Raw genomic sequence first — 22,672 nt, 5'->3', positions numbered from 1 at the left:
CTCCCATTTTTTTAATATTAAATTATGTTTCATAGCTAAATATTTGATATTAAATGAAAGCCCTGTTTCCCCTGAATAAAATGATATATAATAAGGGGGGGTGCATTTAATATGAAAGAGGTGAATTACGGTTGGACAGACATATAGCGCAAATGCCAGGTTTTGTTTACATTTTGTTTAGTTCACAACTTGTACATTTGGCTGCGGTGTTAAGGGGTTAAATACTTAGGCATACATATACTAACCAGGTCAGAAGAGCTATATGAACTGAACTTCCTCCCTCAACTGGCAACTATCACTAAGGATCTCAAACAATGGCATAAACCATGCCACCGATGGTTCTGCAGAGTAAATATCATAAAAATGAATGTACTACCATGCATACTCTAGCCACTCCAGACCCTTCCCATAGATGTCACGAAAAAATTATTGGACTCTCTAAGGATGCTGATAACTACTTTAATATGGTCAAAGACTCAACCCCGCTTAGTGAATTCCATTCTAACCAAATCCAGAGAAATGGGAGGAGTAGGCTTACCAGACATAGATGCATATCACAAAGCCATCCGCCTAGTTAGAATCCACGAATGGACCAGACAAAAAACGACTCACCAATGGGTCACTTTAAAAGACTAATTTCTAGAAATTCCAATATAAACAATACCATGGCAAAAAAACTGACTCAAAACTCCTAAAACACATATAACACCCTACTATTTAATACTGTATAATCAACTGTGCAGACATTGAGGATGTATAGAATACTATATAGTATACTTTCCCATAATTGCCCTTTAGGTCATAACAGTGTTGGCTAAACACAGAGATTTACCACACATTTAGGATGGTAGGAAATGATCAATTTGGCACACCCCCTTTACACAGCAGTCAACACTTCATTGCAAATTAAGGATACATATAAACGGATAGCCTAACCAGCTCATAGACACTGCTCCTGATGACGGCGTGCTGACATGCCGAAACGCACGTCAAGCTATTTTTTTTTTTTCACTTAGTACACTTGGTAGCATGAATATGTACTAGCTTTAGTTACCATTTTAGTTAAGGAAGGGAGAGTGGTTCAGGTAGGCATTAGTGGCTTGTCCATGGTGCCGAGGTACTATAGGGACATACCTAACCTTAGTTACTAGCAGGGGCGTATTAGCCGCGAGGCAAACAAGGCATTTGCCTTGGGCAGCATTTTCCAGGGGGCGGCAAAAAAAGCCGCCCCCCCAAATGCCCAAGGCAAATGTCTTGTTAGCCTTGCGGCTAACAGACATGCTGGGCTGCTTCTGGGCGGTCGGGCGGCGCTGCGGGGCGGGCGGCGAGGGAGCACTCCCCCTGAGCTGTCTGCTCAGCTCCCTCGCGCGCCGCAGAGTGAGGCTGGGAGCCGGAATATGATGTCATATTCTGGCTCCGCCTCCCAGCCTCACTGTGCGGCGCGCGAGGGAGCTGATCAGACAGCTCAGGGGGAGTGCTCCCTCACCGCCCGCCCAGCAGCGCCGCCCGACCGCCCTGCAGCCACTGGACCACCAGGGTGAAAGATGACCCCCCCCCAGCATTCCCAAAGGTAAGGAGGCTGGGAGGTTAAAAAAAAAAGAAAAGAAAAGTGTTAATGTGAGTGAGTGTGTGTGTGTGTCTGTTAGTGAGTGTGTGTGTGTCTGTTAGTGAGTGTGTGTGTGTCTGTTAGTGAGTGTGTGTGTGTCTGTTAGTGAGTGTGAGTGTGTGTGTGTGTGTCTGTTAGTGTGTGTGTGTCTGTTAGTGTGTGTGTGTCTGTTAGTGTGTGTGTGTCAGTGAGTGTGTGTCTGTTAGTGAGTGTGTGTCTTAGTGAGTGTGTGTCTTAGTGAGTGTGTGTGTCTTAGTGAGTGTGTGTCTTAGTGAGTGTGTGTCTTAGTGAGTGTGTGTGTCTTAGTGAGTGTGTGTGCCTTAGTGAGTGTGTGTCTTAGTGAGTGTGTGTCTTAGTGAGTGTGTGTGTCTTAGTGAGTGTGTGTCTTAGTGAGTGTGTGTCTTAGTGAGTGTGTGTCTTAGTGAGTGTGTGTCTTAGTGAGTGTGTGTGTGCCTTAGTGTGTGTGTGTGTCTTAGTGAGTGTGTGTGTCTTAGTGAGTGTGTGTGTCTTAGTGTGTGTGTGTGTGTGTGTGTGTGTCTTAGTGTGTGTGTGTGTGTGTGTGTGTGTGTCTTAGTGTGTGTGTGTCTTAGTGTGTGTGTGTCTGTTAGTGTGTGTGTGTCTGTTAGTGTGTGTGTGTGTGTCTGTTAGTGTGATTGTGTGTGTGTCTGTTAGTGTCTGTTAGTGTGGGTGTCTGTTAGTGTGGGTGTCTGTTAGTGTTGGTGTCTGTGAGTATGGGTGTCTGTGAGTGTGTTTGCCTGTGAGTGTGTGTGTGTGTTTGCCTGTGAGTGTGTGTGTGTCTGCTAGTTTGTGTCTGTTAGTTTGTGTCTGTTAGTTTGTGTCTGTTAGTGTGTCTGTTAGTGTGTCTGTTAGTGTGTCTGTTAGTGTGTCTGTTAGTGTGTCTGTTAGTGTGTGTTTCTGTTAGTGTGTGTTTCTGTTAGTGTGTGTTTCTGTTAGCGAGTGTGTGTTTCTGTTAGCGAGTGTGTGTTTCTGTTAGCGAGTGTGTGTTTCTGTTAGCGAGTGTGTTTCTGTTAGTGAGTGTGTGTTTCTGTTAGTTAGTGTATGCGTATGTGTCAGTGAATGTGTGTGTGTGTGTATTTAGAATGCGGGGCGGGGTAAAGGTTGGGTGGGGGTGGCGCGCGGGGGGGGCGCCTGAGTTTTGTGCTGCCTAGGGCAGCACAAAACCAGGATACACCACTGGTTACTAGTTTGGGGTTGCTGTGGGGAGTTTGAGGTTTAACCTCTTCATCTATATCCAATTATCCCCAACCTCTGGATACACCTGAAATTTGTATGCTGGCTGGGACTGTATTTAGCCTTGGCTCAGACATCTTAGCTTTGTTTATCTTAGCTAAGCCAAAAGTATTTCTATATCGATGTATGTGTGTATACATACATATTTTACATTTAGTCTTTTTTGACTCTTCCTTTCCTTTTTTACAACTCTAGTTTCCCCTTAGGACCCTCTCTCTATATATATTTTTGTGTTATCCTCCTAATTAGGGCTTTTAGTCCACCTTTTTTTATGCATGAGATTCTACTATGATTGTCAAGCTAGTACAGGAAGAATGTTATGTTCTCTGAAAAATGAAGGGAAATGGAAGGTCTCAAAATGTATTTATCTGCTATTGTATAAACAATGTTATTTTTCTTTTACTTGTTAAATACCTATGTTATTTCATAAAAAACAATAAAAACGATAAATAATTGAAGAAAAAAGGAGTCAAACAACTATGTTATAATAAATGGCTTCATGTGATCACTATGCTTCAATAAAATAAATTTTTTTGCATAATCAGTCATATTTTCAAAATCAATGCCAACATTTCACAATTTCTGCCACGGTATGACTTTTCAGCACCACTGTATGAAGTAATAATGGAAGATTTTTGTAACTATTTTAAGCTACTTCTGACAATAAATAGACATGTGAGGCGAGTTTTCACACAAAATTGCCATTTTCAATTATGTTGTGCTCTTCATTTTCTTATAATAACATCTGATGCTATTTTAAAAACACAGACCAAATATAAGCATAATATGATGTTTACAATACATTATGTCACTCTGTAACACCAATAATGAATTCTGGTAAACCCTGAAATTGTATCATTCAGAGAAAACTAATTACATAACTTTGTTGAAAAGGAAAACACAATATCATTTTTTTCTAGAGCCATTCAATATGGTCATTATTCAGTTTTCAAGAATGCTAAATTGTACCTTCATTTGTGCATTTACTAGTTAATAGATCAGTAGATTCACTTCAAACATCGTAGATATAGTTTGCCAAACTATGATTACTTTCAATCTCATTTTAATTCATTATATTGAATATGACAGAACAAAATAATATATTCTTTATACATTTGGTTTCCTGAGTGAACTAGCATTTGTTTGAGAAAGCTGCTTCTATAAATGATTCAATTTTCAGGCTATAATACACCATAAATCCAAAGATAATTTGAAGTATGTGTGGTACAAGTAAATGCATAAATTGCATAAAATGAGATTAAACATTGTGTAGACTGTGTTTTTGGCACAAGAAATATGTAGACTTTTCAAATAAAAACATGTATATGTAAAATAATCAAAGCAATGTTTCTGTTAGGTCAAAATATTTTATTTTTAATGTATAAAATATAGAAAAAATAAGCAAATGCAGTAATGGAGTCTACATTTTTTTTTTAGATATAACAAAAACAGGAAAATGTTTTTTACAAATTACTTTAGGTAAATTAAAATATTCACAAAAACTACACACTTATTGCATTAAATTACTGCTTCATTTAGTCTACCCTTACCCTTACTACATTTTTGTAAGATTGTTTAGTAAGCATACAAATATAAGCTTACTAACAAGGTTGCGCAGCAGTCACCCCAAATGACATTAATTAGAAAAAAATTAAGGGTATGCTGTTTATTTGCTATCTACTCTGCAGCAATGATGGGGGTTTCAAAACTCCTCCTCCATAATTTGACTCCACCTTTTTACATTTTAACCAACATTATCTATTGGATATATTTACTTACCCTCATGTGCTCAACTTCGAATGGTAGTGCCCATACACTATACAGGGCTACATATAATATAGAGATAACCATACGATACTCAAACCAAGGTGTAATATGGAGTTACCTATGCAATAAATATAACTGACTACTATACAGAGATACCTCATATAATACAAATAAACCATTAAAATAAGGAGATTCAAGTACAATATAGAATGTAAAGCTTAACATAATACAGAGAATCAGTCTAGAAACAAAGATACCTATAAAATGCACAGAGCTAGATACAATACAGAGATAACCATATGACTGACAGTGGTGAGTACAATACAGAGATGAAGCCTGTTCTCAAGCTCTTTAGCCCTCTCTGAGTCTCTAGCTCTTGATAAAAGCCACACGTTGCAGCCAAACATTGTTGTAACTTGGAGTGCACTTTTAAGATTTGGATATTCGGGAGAATAATCCAGGTAAATGCATGGATACTGATATAATGTGTATTGAAGTTTGGAGTTTATTCTTTATTTGACTTAATTTGGCATGCAAGGGGCTCATACAAGAATAATTTGGGACATCCCATTGTTCACCCAGCTCCCATCAATGGGCAGTGGTTGGCAACTCTAATTATATAATATTGGGCAAAAATACCATTGTCTACTCCTCCACCAATTAGCTTTGGGTACTGGATATAAGTAGGTGGATAGACATGCTCATAGATAGATAGATAGATAGATAGATAGATTTTTACATTTATTTAAAATAATGAATACATCAAAATTCGCTCTTCTTTTGTTTATGTGATAAGAATAATAGCTAACTTTTACTAAAAACAAAACCAGTAAAGAAAAACAAATCACAATAATACAAACAATAAATGGTAATGCTTTAAAACAAACAAAAAAAGTTTTCTTTAATACTCTTCAAGTATGTTTAGTTGGAACTGCCAGTTACAATTTTATTGAACTTGCAAAAAAAAAAAAAAAATAGTTACTGCAGGGAAAAATAAACATGAATTAAAAAGAAAACCCCTCGCTATTGAAGTTGTAAAATGAATTAGCTAAGGGCTAGGAAAGCTGCAGAGCTAGTAATAAAATTTAAAACACTGGTTCTCTTTTGCATCTTTGATACCAATGCATAAATTTGTTATGATGCCCTGTACTCATATAACATAAATGTTGTTTTAATAAGTTCCTTACTTTTATAGTATCTTTAAATATCTATTATTTTATATCTGAAATAAAATAAATTTATAAAGAGCCTAAGAGGATTTCAGTATATAGGCTAGAGTTTAAAAGAAATCTAAAATGCCACGTATGCACAGGACTTACCAGAATTTGAAATAGGATTATGAAGTGCAAGGTGATGCTTTGTAGATACAACATTGTTAAACATATAAAATTGTCAGCACAATTTTTTTTTGGTCATACGTGATGTAACTAAATATCATAGCTCTGGAATGGAATAGAATTTTGAAAAATATTGTCTGGCTGAGTTTATTCTGAGTTTATTTTCAAAAGCATCTTGGTTTTATTGTTTACCATTTAGTATGAGCTATAGATGGTCTACATGGCCAGTTGGCAAGTGTTTGGGCTGTCAAAATAAACTGTGATTTGAAGAGTTGGAAATATAATTGAGAGCTATCAGTCACTTGATGCCAAAAGAACAAATAATATTGTCGGTGTGCTGCACTCTTTCAATCTCAATGTAATCAGAATTGAGAGATATTTTAATAAACTTCAAATATCTTTTACTGCATTGTCAATCTATGATATATTCCAATAAAGCTTATTGACGATGCTATTTGACTGTACTTCACATAATCCACATTCAAACATTGGGTTTATTGGCTGAACAGAAACGTATTGATCAATGAAAAACAAATTCATTCAATTAAGGCCGAAATTGTCTGCTGGATAAATTCCTCATTCCAGCCACATACCCAAAGTCCAATTTAGAACATGTTGCCACATATATAGGACAAAAAATGAGTATACAGTTGATGGGAAAACCATTAACTTCAGATTCAGTTGGATTTTCCATTTGAAAATGCAACCACAATATCTTCTACTTTCCTCCTATATTTCACACAAAGGAAATGGAATTGTTCACAAAAAGCACAGGTGTCCTCCATACTCTTTTCTCAGTGTCAAAATAGTGTAGATCCCACATATACTATCTTACAGCTCAGAGCTTTGTATGAGTAGAAAGGAGCTAGCTATGTGACATTTACATTCATTGCACTATGCAACATTGCATTTAAAACAAATAAGTACATACTTGTCAGGAAAGATCTAATATGCAGTGTGTATACAAATAAACAAATAAACGTATACCAGACGTGCTAACGTTAGCAAGGACAGAGAATAGTCAGGGACAAACCGAGGTTAAGGAAGCCATGAATCAGAATAAGCAAAAAGGCACAAACCGAGTTGGAGGAAAGGAGAAAGGACAATAGTCAGGACACAGCCAAAGTACCAGGTAAGCTAACAAAATAAAATGCTATAGGGAACAAAGAAACTTTTAACCACAACAGGACAATGATCCAAGCCATTTAGCCCTTTTTATACTGTGGCACTTTAAGTTGGTAGCCACCCCCCAAAACCTACGAATTTGAATGTTTCGGCGGGCCCTGACGTCATTGACGTCCACATGGAAGATGTCCCCAGGATGAGTTCTAGCCTGACAACACACAACAGATACCCTGACAATACCATGGTAGCCAATCTAATATTGAGTATGATTTGACTACAAATTACAACAAAATATGTTCAATTTCACCGCCTTTGCAAATTATACAATGCAAGATTGCATCTAACCACATTGTCTTGAGAGACAACTTTAGTCATATAAACGTGTGGGCAGTGTAAAAATGATGAATGCTACATTTATACAAAGAGCAAAAATCATAAATGTTAATGCACTTGTGAAAATAGTGAACAAAAACCTATAATGTTACACACAAAACTCCATGCAATTCTTAAGAAACCATATACTGCAGTATTGAACATGAGCAATTTACCTTTGAAACAAAGTAGCTATGAAGGTTGATCTGTTTTGGCCTACATTAGTTTTGGTTTTCAGCACAACTGCTTACAATGCAGTGAAAGCAGAAGTGGGGTGTCCCAAATATCTACTTTTGGAAATTAAAGTCAATGTACATACAGGGTTGTTGTAAAGTTTGAAATGGCCCCATTGTATTGACAAAGGCTGATTATGAGCTTGTTATTAGCATTTCAGGTTGAAGAAAGATGTATCTGTTTTGCCTCTCCCTCCAAAAAAACAGAACCTTTTTAGATTTCTAGAATAGTTTGTCTTTGAGGACAGTAATATTAAATCAGCTAGTACCTTATTATAGCAGCTCATTAAATCGAAGACTTTGTTTGGAAAGACATGCACTACAAGTGAAACTGCATTTGTAATGTGAAGCAGTTTCAACATTTGAAGATTTTAGGATTGAAAATCCTGTAAGCATCTTTTGTTAAATGTCCTTTGTTAATTAACCTACAATAGGCAAAATAGGATGTCAGAGATAATGGATCTTTTTTAATGATTCACTGCTAATGAGAGTTCATACAAGAGTACAATAAAAGTCATATTCCTTTGTCAATAGAAAGGACAGCTAAGATACCAATGACGAAGTAACAAGAGAGATGTGAGAATTTCAACCAGCCAGTAATTCAACCATGAGCATTTTTGTCAGCTCAGAAAATAAACTTTCTTGCCAAGATGCATATTTCATTCTTAATGCTACAATGTTTTTCAAGAGTTTGTAATACAAAACATAAAGTTCAAAAGAGATTCTGAAGAACACAAGAACACATACTATTTATACTGAATAATTGTGTTATGAGGTAGTCACACTGTGATATAAATACTTATTTTAACTCATCATATCAATAGCTGTGCTACTGAAGTTATGACTTATCTCTACTATCTATATACATTTCTAGCCTGGATGTCCAGATCCAAATTTCAAAAATACAGTTTTTTGTTGTTTTCTGTTTTTATTTTGTTTTGTTTTGTTTAGTTTTTTTGGTTTCCTACATATCTTACTTCATTGAATAACTTATAAATTTTGTTTGTTTTCTATCTATCTATCTATCTATCTATCTATCTATCTCTATATATATAGAGAGATACTACTCTCTATATAGAATACTACAGTGTATATATATATATATATATATATATATATATATATATATACTGTAGTATTCTTAGTATATATTCAAAAAAGAGATCATTTATATTTAAATTGTAGAACTTGCTAGAATTTATATAAGTTAGTAGATAGTTGTGCTTATTGGTTATAAAATAACTCCATTCCAAGAGGCATGTTCTGGCTACTAATGAGATTGGCTTCATGGTGTGAATTCTCTACATCTACCTAGCACAGAGTGACTAATTTAGCAGCAACCACCTGGTCTCTATGCGACCCAAATACTGCTCAGTCCATCTGACATTACCATGGCTCCAAAGTGCCACCCAAAAGACACAGATGGGCATTGAACGAGCCTTTACTCAAATAGAAAAAGAAAGGCCAAGAAGATTGCATATGCAAGTTGGCATCATTACATGCTTCTGATACAGCTTCTGAACTGGAGTTTCTCTAAATTTCTCTTATAATAATTTAGTCTCAGAGTTTCGATAAGGAGGCATAATCAAGACTTAAGGACGAAGGAAATTGTACAAAATTTAAACCAAACCTGGAATTTGACTATATATCTGTTCGACCATAATTCACCTCTTTTATATTAAGTGCACACACACTTATTATATATAATTTTGTTCAGGAGAAACTGGGATTTCATTTCACATCAAATAATGATATATGAAACATTATTTTGCAAACAAAGTGTGTTATAACTTTTTTCGAACTTTTCAAACTTATTAACAAGCATTAGGGGGACTGCCTGGCATTCCAGGCTGCTCCACTGCAGGCAACGTTTCGGACAGCCATACCAGCAATGTGATCAGGAGGCTTTTTTATGTACATATTGCATTTTTTCTACGTAGTTTGTATATTTGATATTTGTCACTGTGATAAAATCCCCCCAAATTATGCCCAGTTACAACTTCTGAGTAAAACAATATGCCCAATGTATGACCTAGACAGGATTTTGTGAAGGTACAGTACTCTAAAATACAAGTGATAATTTCAGATTTTAAATGGTTTTGATGGATCCATCAGTTTGGAGAATTTTACCAGGTTGCATATTCAAGCTAACACACAAAGGCATACCATTTCTTAAAGAAGGCACCCCAGGGTATTTTAAAATGCATGTTTCGAACCTTAGTTTGGGATCTTTTTTTACTAGTTTGTACCAAATGGTAAGAATCATTTTATTCTGCCTTTTTGACACACAGTGAGACTTTACTGTATATTTTGCAAACTATATGTGTGCTACAGCAGTTTAATACTTCATATATTGCTCAGCTATATCATCTAAGTCCAGCAATATCCCCATATGTACCTTTGTCAGGTATATGCGAATATTACGTTGGGTCCATGTCCAATTTTGGAGTAATTTAGCAGGTTCCCTATTCAAGCAACTTCATGAAGGCATAACATTTCTTAGACGAAGACACCTCAGGGTATATCAAAAGGCATATTTTGAACCTAGGTGTGGGATAATTTGTTTGCTAGTTTATCCCAAGTGTAGTGGTGATAAATATTTTTTTTTACTTTTGTTTAAAACAAATATTTGTAAAAAAAATTATAAAAACATTAAACTTTGCATTAACTGTTACCCACTAATTAGCTTAACACTAGATTCACCAATTTTCCACAACTTCCACCCACCCATCTTACTAAATAAATCATTAAAAAATATTTCAAAAATAAATTTTTTTAAAAGTCAGATCACAGTAAAATACTGTGATCTGTATTTGATGACAGCATGCAGGAAAGCTACAGGGTTAAATATAGTGCTAGCAAATAAAATTATTTGGTCTTTTGGCCTTGGTTGTCAGGCAGGTCCCCCAAATTGCAATCAATAAAATTACTTAATTATGTAAAAATATTACATAAATATGCACGTAGAATTTAAATATATATACATATTTATATATTTGAAGTATACATGTATATTTATGAAATTATTTATGTAATTATGTATATGGTCATATATATATATATATATATATATATATATATATATATATATATATATATATATATATATATATATTACTTTTTTGTATTATTTTTAATTTATTTTTTAATAAGTATTGTTTATTTTTTATAATATATATATACAATATATATAGTTATTATATATATTATATATACGTGTGTAATTTTACTCTAAGTGTATTTTTATATTACTATATGCATATATTAATAAATAAATACACCTCGTATGACATTATATACAAGAAAAATTGGTATGATTCTATCATAAATGCTAACTGTAACCATTATCATTATCACAAGTATAAAGATAATTGTATGCTCAATTAACTGAGCATAAGTTGTTTGGGGCATGACATGTCTCTTTTAAACACATAATGTGTTTACAATTCCACAGTACATAAGAGTAATATGCGGAGTCACAAAATGTATTTTATCTGTATGTGATTTCTTTTATTAATTGAGATTATTCAAATAGAGGAAAATACAGAGCAAAAATGTATGTTTGACAATATAAATGTAATACACATTATGTACAGCACGACTAATAAAAAGATACATCTCACTAACAAAAAGTGTCTTTTATATGGAGAAATAAAGCAATATATTACAATCACAATTTGTGTTTTAAAAAACATAATGTATCAGAGCTGTAGCAATTGTAAATACACTTAATGCTTTTACCTGTGTAAAGTACATTATTTTATCAAAGGCAAAAACAAAATCAGACAAAAAATAAAAATATGAAGCAAAAGAGAAAGAAAACCCAAATAAAAGGGTTATTCACAGAAGTGAGAAATTTAAGGTCAAAGAAGCAAAATTTTAAAATTTTCAAAATTAAAATTTTAAATTCACTTTGAATTCTCACTTTAGTAAAAAACCCTCTTAGAATGAAGAGAGAACCATGTGAAAAGGTATGAAAGACACAATTTCAAGAGAAAGAAACTAGAAAAACAAAATAATTTTGAGGATTGTCGATACAATCTATCTGGCTCCATTACTGGCTAAGCTTATTGTTGCTGTGAGAAGTATTCCTATTGATTTTTTCTTTGTGGTTCTGACTATTTTTTTAAGTTGTATAACTTTTGTGCTTTCTTACACACCAATTATATAACACGTAAATGCAAACTTCCACTACTATATTTTCACTTAATCTTTTCAGTTGTAACGTGGGTGTCAGAACTGTACCATGGATCAATGGAAGAAAGTTGCCTCGTCAGATGAATCATGTTTTATTTTAAAGCTAATGGATGTCTTGGTTCGTGTTCTTTACTTGGGTTAGAGATGACATTAGAATGCACTATGGGAAGAAGTTATGCCAGCGAAGGCAGTGTTATGCTCTGTTCCATGCACTGCTTGGAAACTTTGTCTCTTTGCATTTATGTGGATTTTACTTTGACACATACCACCTATCTAGAGATTGTTTTAAACAACGTACACCACTTCATGGCAATTTCAGCAGGATAATACACCCTTCCATACTGCAAAAAAAAAAATTATTAAATGGTTTGAGGAACATAATAAAGAGTTCAAAGTGTTGCCATGGCCTCCAAATTCTCATTTCTCAATCCAATTTAACACCTGTGGGATGTGCTTGGAAAAACAATCCATGGAGGCCCCACCTCGCAACTTGAGGATATTGTAAAACAAATTAGCTAATACTTAGTAATAGAGTAATCTTTACAAATGGAGATTTGCAATGTTTGTAACAGGAAGGAGCAAAATGTTAATGAAAACATAAAAAATTAAATAAAAGCATAGCGCATTAAAGTAAATTTAACAAAACAAAATAAGTGATTATAAGGCAGTTACACAGGCAATAAAAGAAAAGAAACTGTGTTTAGCAAGGCAAAAGACCCATAAACTGTAGATTACATAGAAAATCAAGCCAGTTCAAAATAATGAAAAGTCATGCAACTAACACCTTACGGCCTCAGATGTATGAGCTAAGGTTCTTAAATGGACAGTTAGGTGCTGTATCATTTTTCTCAAGATCATACAAGTTCTTTTCAACTTTCTAAGTATCTCTCTCTGTCAAGTTTTGGAACATGTGGTGCAATATTGTTGTAGTAAAATGCCATTGTGTCAAAAAAGACTAATCTCCGGCAATTGAACACTATGCATGACTCTAGTAGTAATATGATGGATCCTTTACCAATCCTTAATGATTAGAGGGACACTATAGGCCCCAAAACAACTTTAGCTTAATGGAGTGTTTTTTGATATATGGATCATGCTGCTTCACTGCTCAATTCTATGCCATTTATAAGTTAAATCACTTTGTTTGCACAGCCCTAGTCACACCCTGCATGTGACTTTCCCAACTTTTTTGAAACTTCCTGCAAAGAGAGATCTAATTTAAAAATTTCCTTTATTGCACATTTAATTTAGATTTTCTTATCTGTTGCACTGTTAATAACATGCCAGACCCTGCAGGAGACCCTTGTGTGTGATTAAAGTTTAATTTACAGCAGGAGATAAAAACATCAAAAGCAAGTTAACAACTGATTGAGAATTAAACGATTTGTCATGCAGGCTCTGTGAGCCACAGTCAGAGGAGGTGTGGCTAGGGCTGAATGGACACAAACAAAAGTGATTTTACGCCTAAATAGCAGATAATTGAGCAGTGAAATTGCAAAGGCATGATCTATATAGCAAAACTGGTTCATTGAGCTAAAGTTGTTTTTTGATGCCTATAGTATCCCTGTAAGTCTAAATGAATTTCCCTGGATCAATGTATCAAGGCATTTCTTTATATGTATGTGACTGTAACAGTTTATACAGTTTTGATAACAACTTATTTGGTATGGATCGAGCAGAACACATTTATGAGGTGTAGAAAACATATAAATCCACATGTACCATAAAGATACATTCATCCGCAGCACACACCAGACCATGCCTTCATCCTAGGTTTACTTTTGATCACTACTTTCACCTAATATATCTTCCAAGATGTACATTTACCCTTAGATTCGGACCGTTTAAGAAAATTGGCTAATATTGCACACTGTATAACCTCTAATAATTTATACACCATCATTTAACTGCTAAGAATGAGTAAACAAATGAATGCAGAAATTGCACCAATTTTCATATACTGTTTTTTTTTGGTATATAAATCTTTGCCACATATTACTGTTTTTATCCAATTATATGTGCTAGTTGTAAGGCAAACAAAAGTTACACTTCTTTCTAAAAAGAACTCAGTGAAAGTAATCAATAGCTTATCTAAACATTCACATACACATAACTGAACAATATCGATGATTCATTTATAAAGGCTCAAACAAAATTAAACAAATAATGCATAATATATACACTCATTATTTAAAGGATTTACAATGAATACATTTCTCATAACAATTTAAAATGTGTTAACCACACAAAATTGTTAAATTATTAATTAATTAAAAAAAATTATAATTCATATGTCCGCTAAGATCAACATATAATGTTACACAATACATTACAATGCCTACCCAAATTTCAATAAATATATCTCTTATGATAAAATGATTGTATAAAAGTAATACAGTTTAAGGGTCCTACATGTAGCATTGCAGGATACATTTTGCACACAAAAAAATTGAGACACGCAATAGGATTATTGTACACCTTAGTGTGAATTAATGCTACTCCAAAAATTTTGGTAGAATAGTCTATTTGATTTGAATGCAATCTAATAAAGCCACATTCACTGGAGAGAGAGTATTTTATCATATCATTCTGGTTGCTGATTTCTAGGGCATAGTGTCAGAAGAATGATGGGGAAGGAGATAAGCAGAATTCATTATTGTAAGCAGGAATGGCAGTTTATTGAGAGCAAGTTTAAATTGGGTTACACTATGAAAATTGAAGAGAATAAATGCATTATATCATTGTATGCATTATGTGTCAAAAAAAGGACAAATGCAAAATATTTTTTTAGATGTGACCATCAAGATTTTGAGATTGACTAGATATGAAAAATGAAGGATTGGTCTGGTTCAATAATGATGGTTATTGAGCAAATTTGTAGGTTGGATTGATTGTTGCACAAATGACGCATTAGGTATTAGGTTAGAGAAAATAGGAAATAAGATGAAAAAAATGATTTTAAATGTAATCTGTCACTTTTCATGGTATGGTAAATGTATTTTTTAAATGTAAATAACATAAATATAATTTGCGGGTAGCATACAGATGCATCCTCCTAAACTAGGAGTTTGATATGGAAGCATTTGTGTATTTGAAAGCCAAACAGACACCATATTGAGATGGCATCATATTCAGGATATTATATAGATAATGAACTAACTCAAATGTAAAAGGAGACACATCTTATTTTTTTTTGTGTTAAACTAGCTATTTATGTCCTGGCCCCATCTCTATGGGGAACGTTCAGCGCCTTCACTCAGAGCATGGAGATGCTGGACACCAGTGGTGCATAGACTAACTGCCACTAGAGGTGTTCCTAGGCAGCAATATAAATACTGTTTTTTCTAAGAAAAGGCAGCGTTTACAGTGCTCAGAGTGCAAGTACAGGCTAGAGACACCAGTACCACTACATTAAGCTAGTGACTATAGTGTCTGTTTAAACTAAAAAAATAAATAGGTTCTAAATAATAGCCATGCACACTTTTCAAAATATACACAACATATTTTTGACAATATAAATGACTCAGTATATATATTGATGTGCAATTGTAAAGGTAGTAGACATATACTCTATGTTACAGTAGTAGAGTTTCTGTATTAAATAGACATCTACTAAAAAGACCAGCAAGAGGAATTTCATGTAAAACTTCAAGGCACGGATACAAATGAGCAAAAGAATATATGGCAACAGAACATTAAGCAGAAAAAAAAAAAAAAATAAGCCTGTAGTAGAATGCAGAGACCTCCAGACTATGTAGTCTGACAGGACAACCTCTAAGGCTTAGCTATGTACAGTTAACTTTTAATAAGTCTCATAATTTCCCTCCTGTGCGACTAGTGAGGCAGGGTAATGTGCTAATAAGTGAATAACATATGTATATATATATATATATATATATATATATAAATATTTCACATATAAAACCTTGTAACTATATTGTGTTCTCCCTTCTCCCCATGTCTTATTGTAAAAAGTGGTTTTGGTGATACATTTTCTAAATAAAAAAGAAATAAATGAAAATGCAAATAATTAATGTAATTGGTTACTCGACTAGTTACCTCCGCTAACTCTCCTCTCAGCCAGACTGGAACCATAGGAAAATATAGCTCTCTTCCCCCCAGTAACCAGACGAGACATAGTTCTGGGAGTAATCGGACTTTATTGCTCGGAACGCAGCCTTTTATGCTCCGACCCCAAGCATGGGGTCTCCACTCTTTTACATTGTGATCACGCTCAGGAGTCTCTGTGTCTGAGAGATAGTTGTGTCAAGGGCGGTAAGTTAATTATCTCCCACACAAAGAAAGCCAACATAAAAAAACATGAAAAACACTCCAAAATTCAGTCAGGACCCACAGAAACCGCACATGTTATAAATCCACGGATAACTCTTGTCCGTGTGCTCTAGTTGTCCAAAGAGCACCCGGATCCATAAAGAATTGTCCAATTTCCAAAGTTTTGACAGGGCGCACATTTGGGCAAAGCCCAAAACAGTTCCAGGAGAAAAGTAATCTAGGCCTGTCATATGTCGGGAGCTCCTGTGGTTGAACGAAAGGGTGCTCCATCTGGTTCTTTGTAAGCGATTGGTCTCAAGAGTCTGTAGTACCTTCCCTCCAAATAGTGCTCCCCTTGCAGGTCGGCAAGTGTGATAAAACAAGGGAATAAGTAGGCCGGTGTCCACATGGTCTAGTGGCCGATTTGGATTCCACTGTGTTCGCAGCTTACTCCTGCTGAAGTTCATTTGTGCAAAAAAAATGGCCAGAGAGCACATGTTCGGTAGTTCATTCTGTAGAAAGGAAGGTGCCAAACCAACGGGCTTGGAAATAGGTTTTAGGGATTTGTATGATACATGACAGGATCCGCCACAATGAACATGTATATTAGTGTATTAGTCACTTAAAGCAGTGATCGTAACTACCGTATTGCATAAAAGTAGTCTCAGTGCATACTCAACAGCAAAAGACATATCACTAGATATAACAATACATCAGTGAACTGATTTAATTAACGTTTGTAAATGTGTATTTTATTAATACACAATATGATTAAATTAGGTTACAGTAATAAAACAGAGTCTGTGATACCAGACATTTGATCTTTAATCAAGTGTTAAAATCAAACACTCTAAAGTAATACTTATAACATTCTGAAAGGATATTGCAGATTTATTTTTATTCTGTTGTAACAAAAGTCTAGATATTTTTTAACATTTAAATTTCCTTTTACAAGGTAGTTGACATTGAGAAGAAAAATGTGTCTGCAGTGTCAGACATAAGTAAGAACTTGTTAGGAACTTTAGCAATCTCAAACGAACTCAAGAAGTCTTTAAGTACATTTATTTGTAATTTCTCAAGTAAGGAAGAACCCTTAACCATGAAAATTAGGCTTATCTAAGAAGGAGAATAATGATTCTTATTTTAATACATTTCAAGAACCACTAACTAATTTTTGATTTGATAAAAAGAGCCTTACTATGGAAACAAAATAATTAAGGTATCTTGTTGAGTTTTCATTACAGTTCATTTCTATATTCGGTCACACAAAGAGTTATACAACATTAATGCCACATACTTAAAATATAGGTGATTTAGTAAAGTTAAATAGTTGATAGCACTTTGTGTACCTTGTGCTAAAACTCCCATGTGAACCCTTAACTCAATGGTGTATTGATAAGTTAAATGTATAAATCAATTATTTCTCTGTATGTTCAGCTATCATTTAATATTTCATTTGTCAAAAAAATTGATTGTCTGTCACCTGATGTCTATCTCATATGTCAATATTTTTTTTTTAAATAAATCACTTTAACCCCTTCAGGACCGGCCTGTTTTTGCGATGTTTGTACGTTAAGGACCAGAGCAGTTTTAACACTTTTGTGGTGTTTGTGTTTAGCTGTAATTTTCCGCTCTCTCATTTACGGTTCCCATACAAGTTATATACTGTTTTTTTCACGACAAGAAGGGCTTTCTTTACATACCAGTATATATATTATGTCATATATTGTATTTAAAAAAAATAATAAAATATGGTGAAAAATAAAAAAAAAACATGTTTTTGGACTTTTACTTGAAAAATCTTTTACTTATCTACAAAAGCTAATGAAAAAAACTGCTAAATAGATTCAAAATTTTGTCCCGAGTTTAAAAACACCCAGTGTTTACATGCTTTATTGCTTTTTTTTGCAAGTTATAGGCCTATAAATACAAGTAGGAAATTGCTGTTTCAATATATATATATTTTAAATGTATCAATAGTGACATTGTTACACCGTTATCTGTCATAAATCCCCGAAACACACCTAACATGTACATATTTTTAAAGTAGACAACCCAGGGTATTCAAAATGGGGTATGTCCAGTTTTTTTTAGTAGCCACCTAGTCACAAACACTGGCCAAAGTTAGCATTTATATTTGTTTGTGTGTTAAAAATGCAAAAAACGCTAACTTTGGCCGGTGTTTGTGACTAAGTGGCTACTAAAAAAAGCTGAACATACCCCATTTGCAATACCTTGGGTTGTCTTCTTTCGCAAATGGTATGCCATCATGGGGCTAATTCTCATTCCTTGGCTACCATACGCTCTCAAAGGCAACCTAACCAATCTGACAAATTTCAATAAAAAAAAAAAAGTAAAATCAAGCCTTATATTTGACCCTGTAACTTTCACAAACACTATAAAACCTCTACATGTGGGGTACTGTTATACTCAGGAGACTTCGCTGAACACAAATATTAGTGTATCAGAACAGTAAAATATATCACAGCAATAATATCCTCAGTGAAAGAGCTGTTTGTGTGTGAAAAATGCAAAAAACTTCACTTTCACTGACAATATCATCGCTGTGATATGTTTTACTGTTTTGAAACACTAATATTTGTGTTCAGCGAAGTCTCCCGAGTAAAACAGTACCCCCATGTACAGGATTTAGGGTGTCATAGAAAGTTACAGGGTTAAACACAGTGCTAGCAAATTAAATTATCTGGACTTTTGGCCTGGGTTGGCAGGCAGGTCCCTCAAATTGCAATCATTAAAATTACTTAATTAGGTAAAAATATTACATAAATATGCACGTAGAATTTTAATATATATACATATTTATATATTTGACGTCTACGTGTATATTTATGAAATTATTTATGTAATTATGTATGTGGACATATGTATATTTCATATTATTTTTATTTATTTATTTATACATAGATATATATATCATTACATTCTAAGTATATTTTGATATAAATATATATATATCAATATCAAAATACTGTTAGAATAAAACTGAATATATATATATAATTTTTTTTTAATTATTAAAAATTATTTTTATTTTTTGTTATTTATTTTTATTAACATATTATTTGTATTTTATAATAATATATATATACCATATATATAGTTATTATATATATTGTATATATTCGTGTGTAATTTAAATATAAGTGTATTTTTATAATTATATACGTATATATAAATATAAAAATACACTTAGTGTGACATTATATATATGATATATATACATATATTATATATAGGTATATATAGATATAATACATGTATATATAGCATATATATACACATATTATTTTTTTTTTTTACACAGATTTTTTTTTTACACTTTATTTTGGATTTTTCACTTGCAGGGAGACTGCCTGTCAGCACAGACAGTCCCCCTGCAGGCAGACACATGGACACCTATTGCGGTCATGTGATCGAGTGATCACATGGCCGTGGGGTCCTGATCTGCCGAAGGGGGACTGCCTGGGCAGACAGGCAACCCCCCTGGACCGGGTGGAGCACTGATCGCCGCCGTGGGACCGACGGCGATCAGGTAAGTAGCCCAAAACCGTTATGACGGTTCAGGACCGTCAGCGGTCCAAACGCACGTTTTACCGCTGACGGTCCTGAACCGTCAGCGGTCGTTAAGGGGTTAAAATATAAAGAAAATATATTTTGGTGTATTAAAACATTACTTTGTAGAATACAATACGTAAATAAATAATTTTATTTTGGTATTAAATACAATAAATTAATAGATGCTGTTCTCTGACTCCAAAAATAAAATTAACACATTGAAAAGCAATGACAACCATTAAGGGCGTCACAGATTAACTAGCTAGGTACTTTGTATATCTAAGCTTTAATTGCTAGATAAAATGGGCAGGACATTGCACGTAGGACTTTGTATGACGTATTGTCTTTTTTCCTCAACTGTAAGGCACAGAGTATTTTACCGGCACAGTAAAAAAAATAACACTACTAACCAAAGCTGCATTACACTAAGTATACATTAAAAACATTATTACTATATGTCTATAAAAAAAACAAATATAACTTTTATTTAAAACATTTAATGCGGAGCAAGCATAGATCCTACATAATGCATAAAAATACCTCTATATTACTATTCAGTTATTGGTACAAATTATGTATTTAATAAACCCGTTAATGAATACTTAATGAATACTTACTTTAATTACATTGTTTTTATTAAAACGTGTGTACTGTACTGTATCTGGCACTTTCTGGATCATGGGAACATCTTTTGGAGATCCAACTTCCACATCCTGACACCACTATTTGTGGAGATATGCTGATAATCCATCTGAAATCGTCTAAGTGTGCATTTGTCCTAATACATTTATAACGTTTTATACAATCTGCACTATATATATTTGTTTCTCTATCTGAGTGAGCAAGAAGAAATAGTCAGGAAAAGCTCCATCACCATATGTTGCTACCCTATCTCATTTGGAGATTATAGGTTCTCCAGAATCTTCTTTACTATAAATTCAGGTTGTATGCCTATGTAATTTACACTTTCGTGTGATTCGGACGTATTTTATTTCACTTACTTTTTTTCTTTTGTTTTACTATTTCAAAAGGACAAACAGTGGCCAGGGGCAGGCTCTTATGAGAAAATTTAGTTGACAAACAACAAAATGTAATTTATAATAAGAATATTGTATCTTATGTACACAGATTGATTCTACTATTGAATTCTATTCAATCGAATCTCCTCACATCTATTGTACTTTAAAGACACATTACTGTGAGTATTTTTGCTGTAGAGAGCTATTATACATGCAGACACACAAATAATAAGAACATTAGGAGGGACTTTCACTTCTAAAAAGGACACATAGGAGGTACATTAAACTGTGAGTATGGATAAAGTTGGTCAAAAGTGCTGTTTATAAAATCTGGAGAGGGAGGCATACACTATTACTGCAAGAGACAGAAGGACAAAAACAAAGAGATGGCATTTCATGCAGGAAGTATTTTCTCTCTGTTTACTGAGATAGTCCATGTGCTCTTGGCAGGATGTGACATAATAGTCAAGAAGGTACATCCACCTCCCAGAGAAATCACCCCAGAGAGTATCCCAGGGAAGCACCACTAGTTTCTACCCTGTTGTGTCTACGTAATGTTATAGACCATTTTTTATTTTCCTTATTTGGAAGGATGAGCCTATAAAGGATGACGTCTCTCCATGCAGACATAATGCTATTAATATGTCAATTTTATATTCCTAGTATTTTTTGTCATGTGAGAAATACAATACAAACAAAAATGAGTAGAAGCATGTTTCTACATCTGAGCATTGCATATATAACAACATTAATATTTCAAGCTTAAAGACAGAAAAAAATGTGTTCCTAGGAAAATCAGTAATTGAAGTTGGTAACATGAAAACAGGCTTGGTTCACATGTCAACACTATTTGAGAAGGCTTAACTACTTATGTATGCGAGGGGCCTTGACATGGAGTAGTGAACTAAATAGTGTGCTATAAACATGCATAGGAAACAGGACAATAATAAGACCACTGGTAACAACAGCTCCGCTGCATTACTGCTGCCCTTAGAGTTAGAATGTGAGTAGAAATGCAAGAAATCAAGGAGAATACAAGAGAAAACATAACCAGGTGGTCGCATATACTGGGTCACCAATATTCAACCGAATGACCATAGTCAGTGTACTCATTGTTGAGCAGGAAGGTCCACTGGGTTGAGTAGCCATACAGTGCCAGGGAGTGGCATCCCTCCAGACACGGGCTAGTTGGAAGGCCAACACCTCCATTCCACAGGCTTGAGAGCCTATAGGGACCAAGTCCTTCCTATAAGGAAAACTTTAAAGGATCTGGGTGGACTGGCGCTGATGCTGGCTTTTGAACCTCCACTTAGGTAGACTGTGTGATGGGTTCAAGCCCTGTCTGGCCTTCAGCCCAGTATGGCAGGTATGTAAAGTGGCTTGAGCTTGTGGGCGTGATTTGCCTGGAGGAGGCCCTCCTGAACCCTGTCCCTCATTCCTTACGTCTCTCCAAAACCGTTCCTTCAGTTAGGCCCAGAAGTGCTCAAATATGATCTCCAGCTATAACAGGATTTGATTGGCGTAGCCGTGCTGGACTGAACAGTGTAGCTTCAGGTTCTGAAAACCAGGAGTTGATGCCTCTGACTAGTGATGTACCGAACTGTCCGCCGGCGAACAGTTCCCGGCGAACTTAGCGTGTTCGCGTTCGCCGCGAACTGCCACATGCGAAATTCGATCCGCCCCCTATTCGTCATCATTGGGCAAACTTTGACACTGTGCCTCTCGGTCAGCAGACACATTCCAGCCAATCAGCAGCACTCCCTCCCTTCCACACCCTCCAACCTCCCTCCCAGCATCCATTTTCGATTCATTCTGAAGCTGCATGCTTAGTGAGAGGAGGGAAAGTTTAGCTGCTGCTGATTAGATAGGGAAATTGATAGCTAGGCTAGGGTATTCAGTGTCCACTACAATCCTGAA

General features: G+C 34.7%; 1 protein-coding gene across 1 annotated transcript in view; it reads right to left on the bottom strand.

Moving 5' to 3' along the window:
* CDH18 (cadherin 18) overlaps window positions 1-22,672 on the bottom strand; it is a 696,504-nt gene that overhangs the window by 241,944 nt on the left and 431,888 nt on the right. The gene's annotated exons all lie outside the window — the stretch shown is intronic.

Source organism: Pelobates fuscus, chromosome 4 (assembly GCF_036172605.1).
Source record: "Pelobates fuscus isolate aPelFus1 chromosome 4, aPelFus1.pri, whole genome shotgun sequence".
In the NCBI taxonomy this organism is placed as follows: domain Eukaryota; kingdom Metazoa; phylum Chordata; class Amphibia; order Anura; family Pelobatidae; genus Pelobates; species Pelobates fuscus.
This window is presented reverse-complemented; position numbering and strand designations above follow the sequence as displayed.